Source organism: Carcharodon carcharias, chromosome 16 (assembly GCF_017639515.1).
Source record: "Carcharodon carcharias isolate sCarCar2 chromosome 16, sCarCar2.pri, whole genome shotgun sequence".
In the NCBI taxonomy this organism is placed as follows: domain Eukaryota; kingdom Metazoa; phylum Chordata; class Chondrichthyes; order Lamniformes; family Lamnidae; genus Carcharodon; species Carcharodon carcharias.
This window is the reverse complement of record NC_054482.1, coordinates 28812129-28832194: the sequence shown is the minus strand read 5'-3', so window position 1 is coordinate 28832194 and position 20066 is coordinate 28812129. Positions and strand designations below refer to the sequence as shown.

Here is a 20066-nt window from a genome sequence, read left to right as displayed (position 1 = left end):
GGACAGTGTAAATAGCAGCCTACACAGTGTGGGCAGTGTAAATACAGGAGTACACATTGTGGACAGTGTAAATACCAGACCACAGAGTGTGTACAGTGTAAATGCCAGCGTACAGAGTGCGGGAAGTATAAATACCAGAGTGTAGAGTGTGGAGAGTGTCAATACCAGATGACAGAGTGTGGACAGTGTAAATACCAGACTACAGAGTGTGGACAGTGCAAATACCAGACTACAGAGTCTGGTCAGTGTAAATACCAGTCTAGAGAGTGTGGACAGTGTAAATAGAGAACTACAGAGTGTGGACAGTGTAAATAGCAGACTACACAGTGTGGACAGTGCAAATACCAGACCACAGAGTGTGGACAGTATAAAAACCAAACTAGAGAGTGTGAACAGTGTAAATAGCAGCCGACACAGTGTGGGCAGAGTAAGTACCAGACCACAGAGTGTGGACAGTGTAAACACAAGACTACAGAGTGTGGACAATGTAAATACCAGATTACAGAGTGTGGACAGTATAAATACGAGACTACAAAATGCAGACAGTGTAAATATCAGACTACAGAGTGTGGACAGTGTAAATACCAGACTACAGAGTGTGCACAGTGTAAATATCAGACTCCAGAGTGTGGACAGTGTCAATACCAGACTACAGAGTGTGGACAGTGTACATACCAGACTAAAGGGTGTGGACAGTGTAAATACCAAACTACAAAGCGTGGACAGTGTAAATAACAGTCTGCAGAGTGCGGGCAGTGTAAATACGAGAATACAGATGTGGGCAGTATAAATAACAGACAACAGCGTGTGGACAGTGTAAGTACCAGATTACAGAGTGTGGACAGTGTATATGCCAAACCACAGAGTGTGGAGAGTGTAAATACCAGACTACAGAGCATGGAGAGTGTAAATACCAGACTACAGAGTGTGGACAGTGTAAATACCAGACTACAGAGTCTGGTCAGTGAAAATACCAGTCTAGAGAGTGTGGACAATGTAAATAGCAAACTACAGAGTGTGGACAGTGTAAATAGCGAACTACAGAGTGTGGGCGGTGTAAATCCCAGACCACAGAGTGTGGACAGTGTAAATACCAGACAACAGAGTGTGTTTATTTTAAAAACCAGTCTGGAGAGTGTGGACAGTGTAAATACTAAACTAGAGAGTGTGGGCAGTGTAAATAGCAGACTACAGAAGAGTGGAGAGTGTAAATACCAGACTACAGAGTGTGGGCATTGTATATACCAGAGTACACATTGTGGACAGTGTAAATACCAGACTACAGAGTGTGGGCAGTTTGAATACCAGAGTACACATTGTGGACAGTGTAAATACCAGACTACAGAGTGTGGGCAGTGTAAATACCAGAGTACACGTTGTGGACAGTGCAAATACCTGACTATAGAGTGTGGACAGTGTAAATGCCACACTACAAAGTGTGGACAGTGTAAATACCAGACTACAGAGTGTGGGCAGTGTAAATACCAGACTACAGAAGCGTGGAGAGTGTAAATACCAGGCTACAGAGTGTGGGCAGTGTAAATACCAGACTACAGAAGCGTGGAGAGTGTAAATACCAGACTATAGAGTGTGGACAGTGTAAATACCAAACTACAGAGTGTGGAAAGTGTAAATAAAAGACTACAGAGTGTGGACAGTGTAAATGCCACACTACAGAGTGTGGACAGTGTAAATACCAGACTACAGAGAGTGGGCAGTGTAAATACCAGACTACAGAAGCGTGGAGAGTGTAAATACCAGACTACAGAGTGCGGGAAGTGTAAATACCAGACTGTAGAGTGTGGAGAGGGTCAATACCAGATGACAGAGTGTGGACAGTGTAAATACCAGACTACAGAATGTGGGCAGTGTATATACCAGACTACAGAAGCATGGAGAGTGTAAATACCAGACTATAGAGTGTGGACAGTGTAAATGCCACACTACAGAGTGTGGACAGTGTAAATAAAAGACTACAGAGTGTGGACAGTGTAAATGCCACACTACAGAGTGCGGACAGTGTAAATACCAGACAACAGAATGTGTTTATTTTAAAAACCTGTCTAGAGAGTGTGGACAGTGTAAATACAAAACTAGAGAGTGTGGGCAGTGTAAATAGTAGACTACAGAAGAGTGGAGAGTGTAAATACCAGACTACAGAGTGTGGGCATTGTATATACCAGAGTACACATTGTGGACAGTGTAAATACCAGACGACAGAGTGTGGGCAGTGTAAATACCAGAGTACACATTGTGGACTGTGCAAATACCTGACTATAGAGTGTGGACAGTGTAAATGCCAGTGTACAGAGTGCGGGAAGAATAAATAGCAGAGTGTAGAGTGTGGAGAGTGTCAATACCAGACTACAGAGTGTGGACAGTGTAAATAGCAGACTACAGAGTCTGGTCAGTGTAAATACCAGACTACAGAGTCTGGTCAGTGTAAATACCAGTCTAGAGAGTGTGGACAGTGTAAATAGCGAACTACAGAGTGTGGACAGTGTAAATAGCAGACTACAGAGTGTGGGCAGTGTATATACCAGACTACAGAAGCGTGGAGAGTGTAAATACCAGACTATAGAGTGTGGACAGTGTAAATGCCACACTACAGAGTGTGGACACTGTAAATAGCGAACTACAGATTGTGGGCGGTGGAAATCCCAGACCACAGAGTGTGGACAGTGTAAATACCAGACAGCAGTGTGTGTTTATTTTAAAAACCAGTGTAGAGAGTGTGGACAGTGTAAATAGTAGACTACAGAAGAGTGGAGAGTGTAAATACCAGACTACAGAGTGTGGGCATTGTATATACCAGAGTACACATTGTGGACAGTGTAAATACCAGACTACAGAGTGTGGGCAGTGTAAATACCAGAGTACACATTGTGGACAGTGTAAATACCAGACTACAGAGTGTGCACAGTGTAAATATCAGACTACAGAGTGTGGACAGTGTCAATACCAGACTACAGAGTGTGGACAGTGTACATACCAGACTAAAGGGTGTGGACAGTGTAAATACCAAACTACAAAGCATGGACAGTGTAAATAACAGTCTGCAGAGTGCGGGCAGTGTAAATACGAGAATACAGATGTGGGCAGTATAAATAACAGACAACAGCGTGTGGACAGTGTAAGTACCAGATTACAGAGTGTGGACAGTGTATATGCCAAACCACAGAGTGTGGAGAGTGTAAATACCAGACTACAGAGCATGGAGAGTGTAACTACCAGACTACAGAGTGTGGACAGTGTAAATACCAGACTACAGAGAGTGTTTATTTTAAAAACCAGTCTAGAGAGTGTGGACAGTGTAAATAGCAAACTACAGATTGTGGACAGTGTAAATACCAGACAACAGAGCGTGTTTATTTTAAAAACCAGTCTAGAGAGTGTGGACAGTGTAAATACAAAACTAGAGAGTGTGGACAGTGTAAATAGCAGACGACAGAAGAGTGGAGAGTGTAAATACCAGACTACAGAGTGTGTTCATTGTATATACCAGAGTACACATTGTGGACAGTGTAAATACCAGACTACAGAGTGTGGGCAGTGTAAATACCAGAGTACACATTGTGGACCGTACAAATACCTGACTATAGAGTGTGGACAGTGTAAATGCCACACTACAAAGTGTGGACAGTGTAAATACCAGACTACAGAGTGTGGGCAGTGTAAATACCAGACTACAGAAGCGTGGAGAGTGTAAATACCAGACTACATAGTGTGGGCAGTGTATATACCAGACTACAGAAGCGTGGAGAGTGTAAATACCAGACTACAGAGTGTGGGCAGTGTAAATACCAGAGTACACATTGTGGACAGTGCAAATACCTGACTATAGAGTGTGGACAGTGTAAATACGAGACTACAAAATGCAGACAGTGTAAATATCAGACTACAGAGTGTGGACAGTGTAAATACCAGACTACAGAGTGTTCACAGTGTAAATATCAGACTCCAGAGTGTGGACAGTGTCAATACCAGACTACAGAGTGTGGACAGTGTACATACCAGACTAAAGGGTGTGGACAGTGTAAATACCAAACTACAAAGCGTGGACAGTGTAAATAACAGTCTGCAGAGTGCGGGCAGTGTAAATACGAGAATACAAATGTGGGCAGTATAAATAACAGACAACAGCGTGTGGAGAGTGTAAGTACCAGATTACAGAGTGTGGACAGTGTATATGCCAAACCACAGAGTGTGGACAGCGTAATTACCAGACTACAGAGCATGGAGAGTGTAAATATCAGACTACAGAGTGTGGGCAGTGTAAATACCAGACTACAGAATGTGGTCAGTGTAAATACCAGAGTACACATTGTGGACAATGTAAATACCAGACTACAGAGTTTGGGCAGTGTAAATACCAGACTACAGAAGCGTGGAGAGTGTAAATACCAGACTACTGAGTGTGGGCAGTGTATATACCAGACTACAGAAGTGTAGAGAGTGTAAATACCAGACTATAGAGTGTGGACAGTGTAAATGCCACACTACAGAGTTTAGACAGTGTAAATACAAGACTACAGAAGCGTGGAGATTGTAAATACCAGACTACAGAGTGCGGGAAGTGCAAATACCAGACTGTAGAGTGTGGAGAGGGTCAATACCAGATGACAGAGCGTGGACAGTGTAAATACCAAACTAGAGAGTGTGGACAGTGTAAATAGCAGCCAACACAGTGTGGGGAGTGTAAATACAAGAGTACACATTGTGGACAGTGTAAATACCAGACCGCAGAGTGTGTACAGTGTAAATGCCAGCGTACAGAGTGCGGGAAGTGTAAATACCAGAGTGTAGAGTGTGGAGACTGTCAATACCAGATGACAGAGTGTGGACAGTGTAAATACCAGACTACAGAGTGTGGACAGTGTAAATACCAGACTACAGAGTCTGGTCAGTGTAAATACCAGTCTAGAGAGTGTGGACAGTGTAAATAGCGAACTACAGAGTGTGGATAGTGTAAATAGCAGACTACAGCGTGTGGGCAGTGTATATACCAGACTACAGAAGCGTGGAGAGTGTAAATACCAGACTATAGAGTGTGGACAGTGTAAATGCCACACTACAGAGTGTGGACAGTGTAAATAAAAGACTACAGAGTGTGGACTGTGTAAATACCAAATTACAGAGTGTGGACAGTGTAAATACCAAACTACAGAGCAAGAACAGTGTAAATAAAAGTCTGCAGAGTGTGGGCAGTGTATATACGAGAATACGGAGTGTGGGAAGTTTAAATAAGAGAATACAGAGTGTGGACAGTGTAAATACCGGACTATAGTGTGTGTACCGTGTAAATGCCAGTGTACAGAGTGCTGGAAGAGTAAATACCAGAGTGTAGAGTGTGGAGAGTGTCAATACCAGATGACAGAGTGTGGACAGTGTAAATACCAGACTACAGAGTGTGGACAGTGTAAATACCAGACTACAGAGTCTGGTCAGTGTAAATACCAGTCTAGAGCATGTGGACAGTGTAAATAGCGAACTACAGAGTGTGGACAGTGTAAATAGCAGACTACAGAGTGTGGGCAGTGTATATACCAGACTACAGAAGCGTGGAGAGTGTAAATACCAGACTATAGAGTGTGGACAGTGTAAATGCCACACTACAGAGTGTGGACACTGTAAATAGCGAACTACAGATGGTGGGCGGTGTAAATCCCAGACCACAGAGCTTGGACAGTGTAAATACCAGACAACAGAGTGTGTTTATTTTAAAAACCAGTCTAGAGTGTGTGGACAGTGTAAATACAAAACTAGAGAGTGTGGGCAGTGTAAATAGTAGACTACAGAAGAGTGGAGAGTGTAAATACCAGACTACAGAGTGTGGACAGTGTAAATACCAGACCACAGAGTGCGGACAGTGTAACTATCAGACTACAGAGTGTGGACAGTGTAAATACCAGACTACAGAGTGTGGACAGTGTAAATAGCGAACTACAGAGTGTGGACAGTGTAAATAGCGAACTCCAGAGAGTGGGCAGTGTAAATTCCAGACCACAGAGTGTGGACAGTGTAAATACCAGACAACAGAGTGTGTTTAGTGTAAATGCCACACTACAGAGTGTGGAGAGTGTAAATACCAGACTACAGAGTGTGGGCAGTGTAAATACCAGACTAAAGAAGCGTGGAGAGTGTAAATACCAGACTACAGAGTGCGGGAAGTGTAAATGCCAGACTGTAGAGTGTGGAGAGGGTCAATACCAGATGACAGAGTGTGGACAGTGTAAATTCCAGACTACAGAGTGTGGACAGAGTAAATACCAGACTACAGAGTGTGGAAAGTGTAAATACCGGACAACAGAGTGTGGTCAGTGTAAATACCAAACTAGAGAGTGTGGACAGTGTAAATAGCAGCCTACACAGTGTGGGCAGTGTAAATACAAGAGTACACATTATGGACAGTGTAAATACCAGACCACAAAGTGTGGACAGTGTAAATACCAGACGACAGAGTGTGGACATTGTAAATACCAGATTACAGAGTGTGGACAGTGTCAATACGAGACTACAAAATGCAGACAGTGTAAATATCAGACTACAGAGTGTGGACAGTGTAAATGCCACACTACAGAGTTTAGACAGTGTAAATACAAGACTACAGAAGCGTGGAGATTGTAAATACCAGACTACAGAGTGCGGGAAGTGTAAATACCAGACTGTAGAGTGTGGAGAGGGTCAATACCAGATGACAGAGCGTGGACAGTGTAAATACCAAACTAGAGAGTGTGGACAGTGTAAATAGCAGCCAACACAGTGTGGGCAGTGTAAATACAAGAGTACACATTGTGGACAGTGTAAATACCAGACCGCAGAGTGTGTACAGTGTAAATGCCAGCGTACAGAGTGCGGGAAGTGTAAATACCAGAGTGTAGAGTGTGGAGACTGTCAATACCAGATGACAGAGTGTGGACAGTGTAAATACCAGACTACAGAGTGTGGACAGTGTAAATACCAGACTACAGAGTCTGGTCAGTGTAAATACCAGTCTAGAGAGTGTGGACAGTGTAAATAGCGAACTACAGAGTGTGGATAGTGTAAATAGCAGACTACAGAGTGTGGGCAGTGTATATACCAGACTACAGAAGCGTGGAGAGTGTAAATACCAGACTATAGAGTGTGGACAGTGTAAATGCCACACTACAGAGTGTGGACAGTGTAAATAAAAGACTACAGAGTGTGGACTGTGTAAATACCAAATTACAGAGTGTGGACAGTGTAAATACCAAACTACAGAGCAAGAACAGTGTAAATAAAAGTCTGCAGAGTGTGGGCAGTGTATATACGAGAATACGGAGTGTGGGAAGTTTAAATAAGAGAATACAGAGTGTGGACAGTGTAAATACCGGACTATAGTGTGTGTACCGTGTAAATGCCAGTGTACAGAGTGCTGGAAGAGTAAATACCAGAGTGTAGAGTGTGGAGAGTGTCAATACCAGATGACAGAGTGTGGACAGTGTAAATACCAGACTACAGAGTGTGGACAGTGTAAATACCAGACTACAGAGTCTGGTCAGTGTAAATACCAGTCTAGAGCATGTGGACAGTGTAAATAGCGAACTACAGAGTGTGGACAGTGTAAATAGCAGACTACAGAGTGTGGGCAGTGTATATACCAGACTACAGAAGCGTGGAGAGTGTAAATACCAGACTATAGAGTGTGGACAGTGTAAATGCCACACTACAGAGTGTGGACACTGTAAATAGCGAACTACAGATGGTGGGCGGTGTAAATCCCAGACCACAGAGCTTGGACAGTGTAAATACCAGACAACAGAGTGTGTTTATTTTAAAAACCAGTCTAGAGTGTGTGGACAGTGTAAATACAAAACTAGAGAGTGTGGGCAGTGTAAATAGTAGACTACAGAAGAGTGGAGAGTGTAAATACCAGACTACAGAGTGTGGACAGTGTAAATACCAGACCACAGAGTGCGGACAGTGTAACTATCAGACTACAGAGTGTGGACAGTGTAAATACCAGACTACAGAGTGTGGACAGTGTAAATAGCGAACTCCAGAGAGTGGGCAGTGTAAATTCCAGACCACAGAGTGTGGACAGTGTAAATACCAGACAACAGAGTGTGTTTAGTGTAAATGCCACACTACAGAGTGTGGAGAGTGTAAATACCAGACTACAGAGTGTGGGCAGTGTAAATACCAGACTAAAGAAGCGTGGAGAGTGTAAATACCAGACTACAGAGTGCGGGAAGTGTAAATGCCAGACTGTAGAGTGTGGAGAGGGTCAATACCAGATGACAGAGTGTGGACAGTGTAAATTCCAGACTACAGAGTGTGGACAGAGTAAATACCAGACTACAGAGTGTGGAAAGTGTAAATACCGGACAACAGAGTGTGGTCAGTGTAAATACCAAACTAGAGAGTGTGGACAGTGTAAATAGCAGCCTACACAGTGTGGGCAGTGTAAATACAAGAGTACACATTATGGACAGTGTAAATACCAGACCACAAAGTGTGGACAGTGTAAATACCAGACGACAGAGTGTGGACATTGTAAATACCAGATTACAGAGTGTGGACAGTGTCAATACGAGACTACAAAATGCAGACAGTGTAAATATCAGACTACAGAGTGTGGACAGTGTAAATACCAGACTACAGAGTGTGCACAGTGTAAATATCAGACTACAGAGTGTGGACAGTGTCAATACCAGACTACAGAGTGTGGACAGTGTACATACCAGACTACAGGGTGTGGACAGTGTAAATACCAAACTACAAAGCGTGGACAGTGTAAATAACAGTCTGCAGAGTGCGGGCAGTGTAAATACGAGAATACAGATGTGGGCAGTTTAAATAACAGACAAGAGCGTGTGGACAGTGTAAGTACCAGATTACAGAGTGTGGACAGTGTATATGCCAAACCACAGAGTGTGGAGAGTGTAAATACCAGACCACAGAGCATGGAGAGTGTAAATACCAGACTACAGCGTGTGGGCAGTGTAAATACCAGCCTACAGATTGCATGAAGTGTAATTGCCAGACTGTAGAGTGTGGAGAGGGTCCATACCAGACGACAGAGTGTGGACAGTGTAAATACCAGACTACAGAGTGTGGACAGTGAAAATATAAGACAACAGAGTGTGGTCAGTGTAAATACCAGTCTAGAGAGTGTGGACAGGGTAAATACCAAACTAGAGAGTGTGGACAGTGTAAATAGCAGACTACAAAGTGTGGAGAGTGTAAATACCAGAGTACACATTGTGGACAGTGAAAATATAAGACAACAGAGTGTGGTCTGTGTAAGTACCACTGTAGAGAGTGTGCACAGAGTAAATACCAGACTTCAGAGTGTGGACAATGTAAATACCAGACTACAGAGTGTGGACAGTGTAAATACCAGACTACAAAATGTGGACAATGTACATACCAGACTACAGAGTGTGGACAGTGTAAATATCAGACCACAGAATGTGGACAGTGTAAATACCAAATTACAGCGTGTGGACAGTGTAAATACCAAACTACAGAGCAAGAACAGTGTAAATAAAAGTCTGCAGAGTGTGGGCAGTGTATATACGAGAATACAGAGTGTGGGAAGTTTAAATAAGAGAATACAGAGTGTGGACAGTGTAAATGCCAGCGTACAGAGTGCTGGAAGAGTAAATACCAGACTGTAGAGTGTGGAGAGTGTCAATACCAGATGACAGAGTGTGGAGAGTGTAAATACCAGACTACAGAGTCTGGTCAGTGTAAGTACCAGACTACAGAGTCTGGTCAGTGTAAATACCAGTCTAGAGAGTGTGGACAGTGTAAATAGCGAACTACAGGGTGTGGACAGTGTAAAGAGCGAACTACAGAGTGTGGGCGGTGTAAATCCCAGACCACAGAGTGTGGACAGTGTAAATACCAGACAACAGAGTGTATTTATTTTAAAAGCCAGTGTAGAGAGTGTGGACAGTGTAAATACAAAACTAGAGAGTGTGGGCAGTGTAAGTAGCAGACTACAGAAGAGTGGAGAGTGTAAATACCAGACTACAGAGTGTGGGCATTGTATATACCAGAGTACACATTGTGGACAGTGTAAATATCAGACTACAGAGTGTGGGCAGTGTAAATACCAGAGTACACAATGTGGACAGTGCAAACACCTGACTATAGAGTGTGGACAGTGTAAATGCTACACTACAAAGTGTGGACAGTGTACATACCAGACTACAGAGTGTGGGCAGTGTAAATACCAGACTACAGAAGCATGGAAGTGTAAATACCACACTACAGAGTGTGGGCAGTGTATATACCAGACTACAGAAGCGTGGAGAGTGTAAATACCAGACTATAGAGTGTGGACAGTGTAAATACCAGACTACAGAGTCTGGTCAGTGTAAATACCAGTCTAGAGAGTGTGGACAGTGTAAATAGCGAACTACAGGGTGTGGACAGTGTAAAGAGCGAACTACAGAGTGTGGGCGGTGTAAATCCCAGACCACAGAGTGTGGACAGTGTAAATACCAGACAACAGAGTGTATTTATTTTAAAAGCCAGTGTAGAGAGTGTGGACAGTGTAAATACAAAGCTAGAGAGTGTGGGCAGTGTAAATAGCAGACTACAGAAGAGTGGAGAGTGTAAATACCAGACTACAGAGTGTGGGCATTGTATATACCAGAGTACACATTGTGGACAGTGTAAATATCAGACTACAGAGTGTGGGCAGTGTAAATACCAGAGTACACAATGTGGACAGTGCAAACACCTGACTATAGAGTGTGGACAGTGTAAATGCTACACTACAAAGTGTGGACAGTGTAAATACCAGACTACAGAGTGTGGGCAGTGTAAATACCAGACTACAGAAGCATGGAGAGTGTAAATACCAGACTACAGAGTGTGGGCAGTGTATATACCAGACTACAGAAGCGTGGAGAGTGTAAATACCAGACTATAGAGTGTGGACAGTGTAAATACGAGACTATAAAATGCAGACAGTGTAAATATCACACTACAGAGTGTGGACAGTGTAAATACCAGACTGCAGAGTGTGGACAATGTAAATACCAGACGACAGAGTGTGGACAATGTAAATACCAGATTAGAGAGTGTGGACTTTGTAAATACGAGACTATAAAATGCAGACAGTGTAAATATCACACTACAGAGTGTGGACAGTGTAAATACCAGACTGCAGAGTGTGGACAGTGTAAATACCAGACTACAGGGTGTGGACAGTGTAAATACCAAACTACAAAGCGTGGACAGTGTAAATAACAGTCTGCAGAGTGCAGGCAGTGTAAATACAAGAATACAGATGTGGGCAGTTTAAATAATAGACAACAGAGTGTGGACAATGTAAGTACCAGATTACAGAGTGTGGACAGTGTATATGCCAAACCACAGAGTGTGGAGAGTGTAAATACCAGACTACAGAGTGTGGGCAGTGTAAATACCAGACTATAGAGCATGGAGAGTGTAAATACCAGACTACAGAGTGTGGGCAGTGTACATACCAGCTGACAGATTGCGGGAAGTGTAAATACCAGACTGTAGAGTGTGGAGAGGGTCAATACCAGACGACAGATTGTGGAACGTGTAAATACCAGACTACAGAGTGTGGACAGAGAAAATATAAGAGTGTGGTCAGTGTAAATACCAGTCTAGAGAGTGTGGACAGGGTAAATACCAAACTAGAGAGTGTGGACAGTGTAAATAGCAGACTACACAGTGTGGACAGTGTAAATAGCAGAGTACACATTGTGGACAGTGTAAATACCAGACCACAGATTGTGGACAGTGTAAATGCCAAACTGTAGAGTGTGGACAGTGTAAGTACCAGACTACAAAATGTGGACAATGTACATACCAGACTACAGAGTGTGGACAGTGTAAATACCAGACCACAGAATGTGGACAATGTAAATACCAAATTACAGAGTGTGGACTGTGTAAATACCAAACTACAGAGCAAGGACAGTGTAAATCAAAGTCTGCAGAGTGTGTTCAGTGTATATACGAGAATACAGAGCGTGGGCAGTTTAAATAAGAGAATACAGAGTGTGGACAGTGTAAATATCGGACTATAGAGTGTGTAAAGTGTAAATGCCAGCGTACAGAGTGCGGGAAGTGTAAATACCAGACTGTACATTGTGGAGAGTGTACCAGATGACAGAGTGTGGACAGTGTAAATACCAGACTACAGAGTGTGGACAGTGTAAATAACAGACTACAGAGTGTGGGCAGTGTAAATAGTGAACTACAGAGAGTGGGCAGTGTAAATTCCAGACCACAGAGTGTGGACAGTGTAAATACCAGACAACAGAGTGTGTTTAGTGTAAATGCCACACTACAGAGTGTGGAGAGTGTAAATACCAGACTACAGAGTGTGGGAAGTGTAAATACCAGACTGTAGAGTGTGGAGAGGGTCAATACCAGATTGCAGAGTGTGGACAGTGTAAATACCAGACTACAGAGTGTGTAAAGTGTAAATACCAGACCACAGAGTGTGGTCAGTGTAAATACAAGTCTAGAGAGTGTGGACAGCGTAAATACCAAACTAGAGAGTGTGGACAGCGTAAATAGCAGCCTACACAGTGTGTGCAGTGTAAATACAAGAGTACACATTGTGGACAGTGTAAATACCAGACCACATAGTGTGGACAGTGTAAATACCAGACTACAGAGTGTGGACAATGTAAATACGAGACTATAAAATGCAGACAGTGTAAATATAACACTACAGAGTGTGGACAGTGTAAATACCAGACTACAGAGTGTGGACAGTGTAAATACCAGACTACAGGGTGTGGACAGTGTAAATACCAAACTACAAAGCGTGGACAGTGTAAATAACAGTCTGCAGAGTGCGGGCAGTGTAAATACGAGAATACAGATGTGGGCAGTTTAAATAGCAGACAACAGAGTGTGGGCAGTGTAAGTACCAGATTACAGAGTGTGGACCGTGTATATGCCAAACCACAGAGTGTGGACAGTGTAAATACCAGACTACAGAGTGTGGGCAGTGTAAATATCAGACTACAGAGCATGGAGAGTGTAAATACCAGACTACAGAGTGTGGGCAGTGTAAATACCAGCCTAGAGATTGCGGGAAGTGTAAATGCCAGACTGTAGAGTGTGGAGAGGGTCAATACCAGACGACAGAGTGTGGACAGTGTAAATACCAGACTACAGAGTGTGGACAGTGAAAATATAAGACAACAGAGTGTGGTCAGTTTAAATACCAGTCTAGAGAATGTGGACAGGGTAAATACCAAACTAGATAGTGTGGACAGTGTAAATAGCAGACTACACAGTGTGGGCAGTGCAAATACCAGAGTACACATTGTGGACAGTGTAAATACCGGACTACAGAGTGTGGACAATGTAAATACCAGACTACAGAGTGCGGACAGTTTAAATATCAGACTACAGAATGGGGTCAGTGTAAATACCAGACTATAGAGTGTGGACAGTGTAAATGCCGAACTGTAGAGTGTGGGCAGTGTAAATACCAGACTACAGAGGGCGGGAAGTCTAAATACCAGACTGTAGAGTGTGGAGAGGGTCAATACCAGATGACAGAGTGTGGACAGTGTAAATACCAGACTACAGAGTGTGGACAGTGTAAATACCAGACTACAGAGTCTGGTCAGTGTAAATACCAGACCACAGAGTGTGGACAGTGTAAATACCAGACTACAGAGTCTGGTCAGTGTAAATCCCAGACCACAGAGTGTGGACAGTGTAAATACCAGACTACAGAGTCTGGTCAGTGTAAATACCAGTTTAGAAAGTGTGGACAGTGTAAATAGCGAACTACAGAGTGTGGACAGTGTAAATACCAGACTACAGAGTGTGGGCGGTGTAAATACCAGACTACAGAGTGTGGACAGTGAAAATATAAGACAACAGAGTGTGGTCAGTGTAAATACCAGTCTAGAGAGTGTGGACAGGGTAAATACCAAACTAGAGAGTGTGGACAGTGTAAATAGCAGACTACAGAGTGTGGACAGTGTAAATACCAGAGTACACATTGTGGACAGTGAAAATATAAGACAACAGAGTGTGGTCTGTGTAAGTACCACTGTAGAGAGTGTGGACAGGGTAGATACCAGACTATAGAGTGTGGACAATGTAAATACCAGACTACACAGTGTGGACAGTGTAAATAGCAGACTACAGAATGGGGTCAGTGATAATACCAGACTATAGAGTGTGGACAGTGTAAATGCCAAACTGTAGAGTGTGGACAGTGTAAATACCAGACTACAAAATGTGGACAATGTACATACCAGACTACAGAGTGTGGACTGTGTAAATATCAGACCACAGAATGTGGACAGTGTAAATACCAAATTACAGAGTGTGGACGGTGTAAATACCAAACTACAGAGCAAGAACAGTGTAAATAAAAGTCTGCAGAGTGTGGGCAGTGTATATACGAGAATACAGAGTGTGGGAAGTTTAAATAAGAGAATACAGAGTGTGGACAGTGTAAATACCGGACTATAGAGTGTGTACAGTGTAAATGCCAGCGTACAGAGTGCTGGAAGAGTAAATACCAGACTGTAGAGTGTGGAGAGTGTCAATACCAGATGACAGAGTGTGGACAGTGTAAATACCAGACTACAGAGTGTGGACAGTGTAAATACCAGACTACAGAGTCTGGTCAGTGTAAATACCAGTCTAGAGAGTGTGGACAGTGTAAATAGCGAACTACAGGGTGTGGACAGTGTAAAGAGCGAACTACAGAGTGTGGGCGGTGTAAATCCCAGACCACAGAGTGTGGACAGTGTAAATACCAGACAACAGAGTGTATTTATTTTAAAAGCCAGTGTAGAGAGTGTGGACAGTGTAAATACAAATCTAGAGAGTGTGGGCAGTGTAAATAGCAGACTACAGAAGAGTGGAGAGTGTAAATACCAGACTACAGAGTGTGGGCATTGTATATACCAGAGTACACATTGTGGACAGTGTAAATACCAGACTACAGAGTGTGGGCAGTGTAAATACAAGAGTACACAATGTGGACAGTGCAAATACCTGACTATAGAGTGTGGACAGTGTAAATGCTACACTACAAAGTGTGGACAGTGTAAATACCAGACTACAGAGTGTGGACAGTGTAAATACCAGACAACAGAGCGTGTTTATTTTAAAAACCAGTCTAGAGAGTGTGGACAGTGTAAATACAAAACTAGAGAGTGTGGACAGTGTAAATAGCAGACGACAGAAGAGTGGAGAGTGTAAATACCAGACTACAGAGTGTGTTCATTGTATATACCAGAGTACACATTGTGGACAGTGTAAATACCAGACTACAGAGTGTGGGCAGTGTAAATACCAGAGTACACATTGTGGACAGTACAAATACCTGACTATAGAGTGTGGACAGTGTAAATGCCACACTACAAAGTGTGGACAGTGTAAATACCAGACTACAGAGTGTGGGCAGTGTAAATACCAGACTACAGAAGCGTGGAGAGTGTAAATACCAGACTACATAGTGTGGGCAGTGTATATACCAGACTACAGAAGCGTGGAGAGTGTAAATACCAGACTACAGAGTGTGGGCAGTGTAAATACCAGAGTACACATTGTGGACAGTGCAAATACCTGACTATAGAGTGTGGACAGTGTAAATACGAGACTACAAAATGCAGACAGTGTAAATATCAGACTACAGAGTGTGGACAGTGTAAATACCAGACTACAGAGTGTTCACAGTGTAAATATCAGACTACAGAGTGTGGACAGTGTCAATACCAGACTACAGAGTGTGGACAGTGTACATACCAGACTAAAGGGTGTGGACAGTGTAAATACCAGACTACAAAGCGTGGACAGTGTAAATAACAGTCTGCAGAGTGCGGGCAGTGTAAATACGAGAATACAAATGTGGGCAGTATAAATAACAGACAACAGCGTGTGGAGAGTGTAAGTACCAGATTACAGAGTGTGGACAGTGTATATGCCAAACCACAGAGTGTGGACAGCGTAAATACCAGAGTACACATTGTGGACAATGTAAATACCAGACTACAGAGTTTGGGCAGTGTAAATACCAGACTACAGAAGCGTGGAGAGTGTAAATACCAGACTACTGATGTGGGCAGTGTATATACCAGACTACAGAAGTGTAGAGAGTGTAAATACCAGACTATAGAGTGTGGACAGTGTAAATGCCACACTACAGAGTTTAGACAGTGTAAATACAAGACTACAGAAGCGTGGAGAGTGTAAATACCAGACTACAGAGTGCGGGAAGTGTAAATACCAGACTGTAGAGTGTGGAGAGGGTCAATACCAGATGACAGAGCGTGGACAGTGTAAATACCAAACTACAGAGCAAGAACAGTGTAAATAAAAGTCTGCAGAGTGTGGGCAGTGTATATACGAGAATACGGAGTGTGGGAAGTTTAAATAAGAGAATACAGAGTGTGGACAGTGTAAATACCGGACTATAGTGTGTGTACCGTGTAAATGCCAGTGTACAGAGTGCTGGAAGAGTAAATACCAGAGTGTAGAGTGTGGAGAGTGTCAATACCAGATGACAGAGTGTGGACAGTGTAAATACCAGACTACAGAGTGTGGACAGTGTAAATACCAGACTACAGAGTCTGGTCAGTGTAAATACCAGTCTAGAGCATGTGGACAGTGTAAATAGCGAACTACAGAGTGTGGACAGTGTAAATAGCAGACTACAGAGTGTGGGCAGTGTATATACCAGACTACAGAAGCGTGGAGAGTGTAAATACCAGACTATAGAGTGTGGACAGTGTAAATGCCACACTACAGAGTGTGGACACTGTAAATAGCGAACTACAGATGGTGGGCGGTGTAAATCCCAGACCACAGAGCTTGGACAGTGTAAATACCAGACAACAGAGTGTGTTTATTTTAAAAACCAGTCTAGAGTGTGTGGACAGTGTAAATACAAAACTAGAGAGTGTGGGCAGTGTAAATAGTAGACTACAGAAGAGTGGAGAGTGTAAATACCAGACTACAGAGTGTGGACAGTGTAAATACCAGACTACAGAGTGTGGACAGTGTAAATACGAGACTACAAAATGCAGACAGTGTAAATACCAGACAACAGAGTGTGGACAGTGTAAATGTCAAACAGCAGAGTGTGGACAGTGTAAATATCAGACTACAGAGCGTAGAAAGTGTAAATACCAGACTACAGAGTGTGGACAGTGTAAATAGCGAACTACAGAGTGTGGACAGTGTAAATAGCGAACTCCAGAGAGTGGGCAGTGTAAATTCCAGACCACAGAGTGTGGACAGTGTAAATACCAGACAACAGAGTGTGTTTAGTGTAAATGCCACACTACAGAGTGTGGAGAGTGTAAATACCAGACTACAGAGTGTGGGCAGTGTAAATACCAGACTAAAGAAGCGTGGAGAGTGTAAATACCAGACTACAGAGTGCGGGAAGTGTAAATGCCAGACTGTAGAGTGTGGAGAGGGTCAATACCAGATGACAGAGTGTGGACAGTGTAAATTCCAGACTACAGAGTGTGGACAGAGTAAATACCAGACTACAGAGTGTGGAAAGTGTAAATACCGGACAACAGAGTGTGGTCAGTGTAAATACCAAACTAGAGAGTGTGGACAGTGTAAATAGCAGCCTACACAGTGTGGGCAGTGTAAATACAAGAGTACACATTATGGACAGTGTAAATACCAGACCACAAAGTGTGGACAGTGTAAATACCAGACGACAGAGTGTGGACATTGTAAATACCAGATTACAGAGTGTGTAAAGTGTAAATACCAGACCACAGAGTGTGGTCAGTGTAAATACAAATCTAGAGAGTGTGGACAGCGTAAATACCAAACTAGAGAGTGTGGACAGCGTAAATAGCAGCCTACACAGTGTGTGCAGTGTAAATACAAGAGTACACATTGTGGACAGTGTAAATACCAGACCACATAGTGTGGACAGTGTAAATACCAGACTACAGAGTGTGGACAATGTAAATACGAGACTATAAAATGCAGACAGTGTAAATATAACACTACAGAGTGTGGACAGTGTAAATACCAGACTACAGAGTGTGGACATTGTAAATATCAGACTACAGGGTGTGGACAGTGTAAATACCAAACTACAAAGCGTGGACAGTGTAAATAACAGTCTGCAGAGTGCGGGCAGTGTAAATACGAGAATACAGATGTGGGCAGTTTAAATAGCAGACAACAGAGTGTGGGCAGTGTAAGTACCAGATTACAGAGTGTGGACAGTGTATATGCCAAACCACAGAGTGTGGACAGTGTAAATACCAGACTACAGAGTGTGGGCAGTGTAAATATCAGACTACAGAGCATGGAGAGTGTAAATACCAGACTACAGAGTGTGGGCAGTGTAAATACCAGCCTAGAGATTGCGGGAAGTGTAAATGCCAGACTGTAGAGTGTGGAGAGGGTCAATACCAGACGACAGAGTGTGGACAGTGTAAATACTAGACTACAGAGTGTGGACAGTGAAAATATAAGACAACAGAGTGTGGTCAGTGTAAATACCAGTCTAGAGAATGTGGACAGGGTAAATACCAAACTAGATAGTGTGGACAGTGTAAATAGCAGACTACACAGTGTGGGCAGTGCAAATACCAGAGTACACATTGTGGACAGTGTAAATACCGGACTACAGAGTGTGGACAATGTAAATACCAGACTACAGAGTGCGGACAGTTTAAATATCAGACTACAGAATGGGGTCAGTGTAAATACCAGACTATAGAGTGTGGACAGTGTAAATGCCGAACTGTAGAGTGTGGGCAGTGTAAATACCAGACTACAGAGTGCGGGAAGTGTAAATACCAGACTGTAGAGTGTGGAGAGGGTCAATACCAGATGACAGAGTGTGGACAGTGAAAATATAAGACAACAGAGTGTGGTCAGTGTAAATACCATTCTAGAGAGTGTGGACAGGGTAAATACCAAACTAGAGAGTGTGGACAGTGTAATTAGCAGACTACAGAGTGTGGACAGTGTAAATACCAGACTACAGAGTGTGGGCGGTGTAAATACCAGACTACAGAGTGTGGACAGTGAAAATATAAGACAACAGAGTGTTGTCAGTGTAAATACCAGTCTAGAGAGTGTGGACAGGGTAAATACCAAACTAGAGAGTGTGGACAGTGTAATTAGCAGACTACAGAGTGTGGACAGTGTAAATACCAGAGTACACATTGTGTACAGTGAAAATATAAGACAACAGAGTGTGGTCTGTGTAAGTACCACTGTAGACAGTGCGGACAGGGTAGATACCAGACTACAGAGTGTGGACAATGTAAATACCAGACTACACAGTGTGGACAGTGTAAATAGCAGACTACAGAATGGGGTCAGTGATAATACCAGACTATAGAGTGTGGACATTGTAAATGCCAAACTGTAGAGTGTGGACAGTGTAAATACCAGACTACAAAATGTGGACAATGTACATACCAGACTACAGAGTGTGGACTGTGTAAATATCAGACCACAGAATGTGGACAGTGTAAATACCAAATTACAGAGTGTGGACGGTGTAAATACCAAACTACAGAGCAAGAACAGTGTAAATAAAAGTCTGCAGAGTGTGGGCAGTGTATATACGAGAATACAGAGTGTGGGAAGTTTAAATAAGAGAATACAGAGTGTGGACAGTGTAAATAACGGACTATAGAGTGTGTACAGTGTAAATGCCAGCGTACAGAGTGCTAGAAGAGTAAATACCAGACTGTAGAGTGTGGAGAGTGTCAATACCAGATGACAGAGTGTGGACAGTGTAAATACCAGACTACAGAGTGTGGACAGTGTAAATACCAGACTACAGAGTCTGGTCAGTGTAAATACCAATCTAGAGAATGTGGACAGTGTAAATAGCGAACTACAGGGTGTGGACAGTGTAAACAGCGAACTACAGAGTGTGGGCGGTGTAAATCCCAGACCACAGAGTGTGGACAGTGTAAATACCAGACAACAGAGTGTATTTTTTTAAAAACCAGTGCAGAGAGTGTGGACAGTGTAAATACAAATCTCGAGAGTGTGGGCAGTGTAAATAGCAGACTACAGAAGAGTGGAGAGTGTAAATACCAGACTACAGAGTGTGGGCATTG

The 20066-nt window shown here is 43.0% G+C and overlaps 1 protein-coding gene across 5 annotated transcripts in view; it reads left to right on the top strand.

Moving 5' to 3' along the window:
• The window catches only part of LOC121289177 (pre-B-cell leukemia transcription factor 1-like), a 549225-nt gene that overhangs the window by 234684 nt on the left and 294475 nt on the right, over positions 1-20066 (top strand). The window lies entirely within an intron of this gene.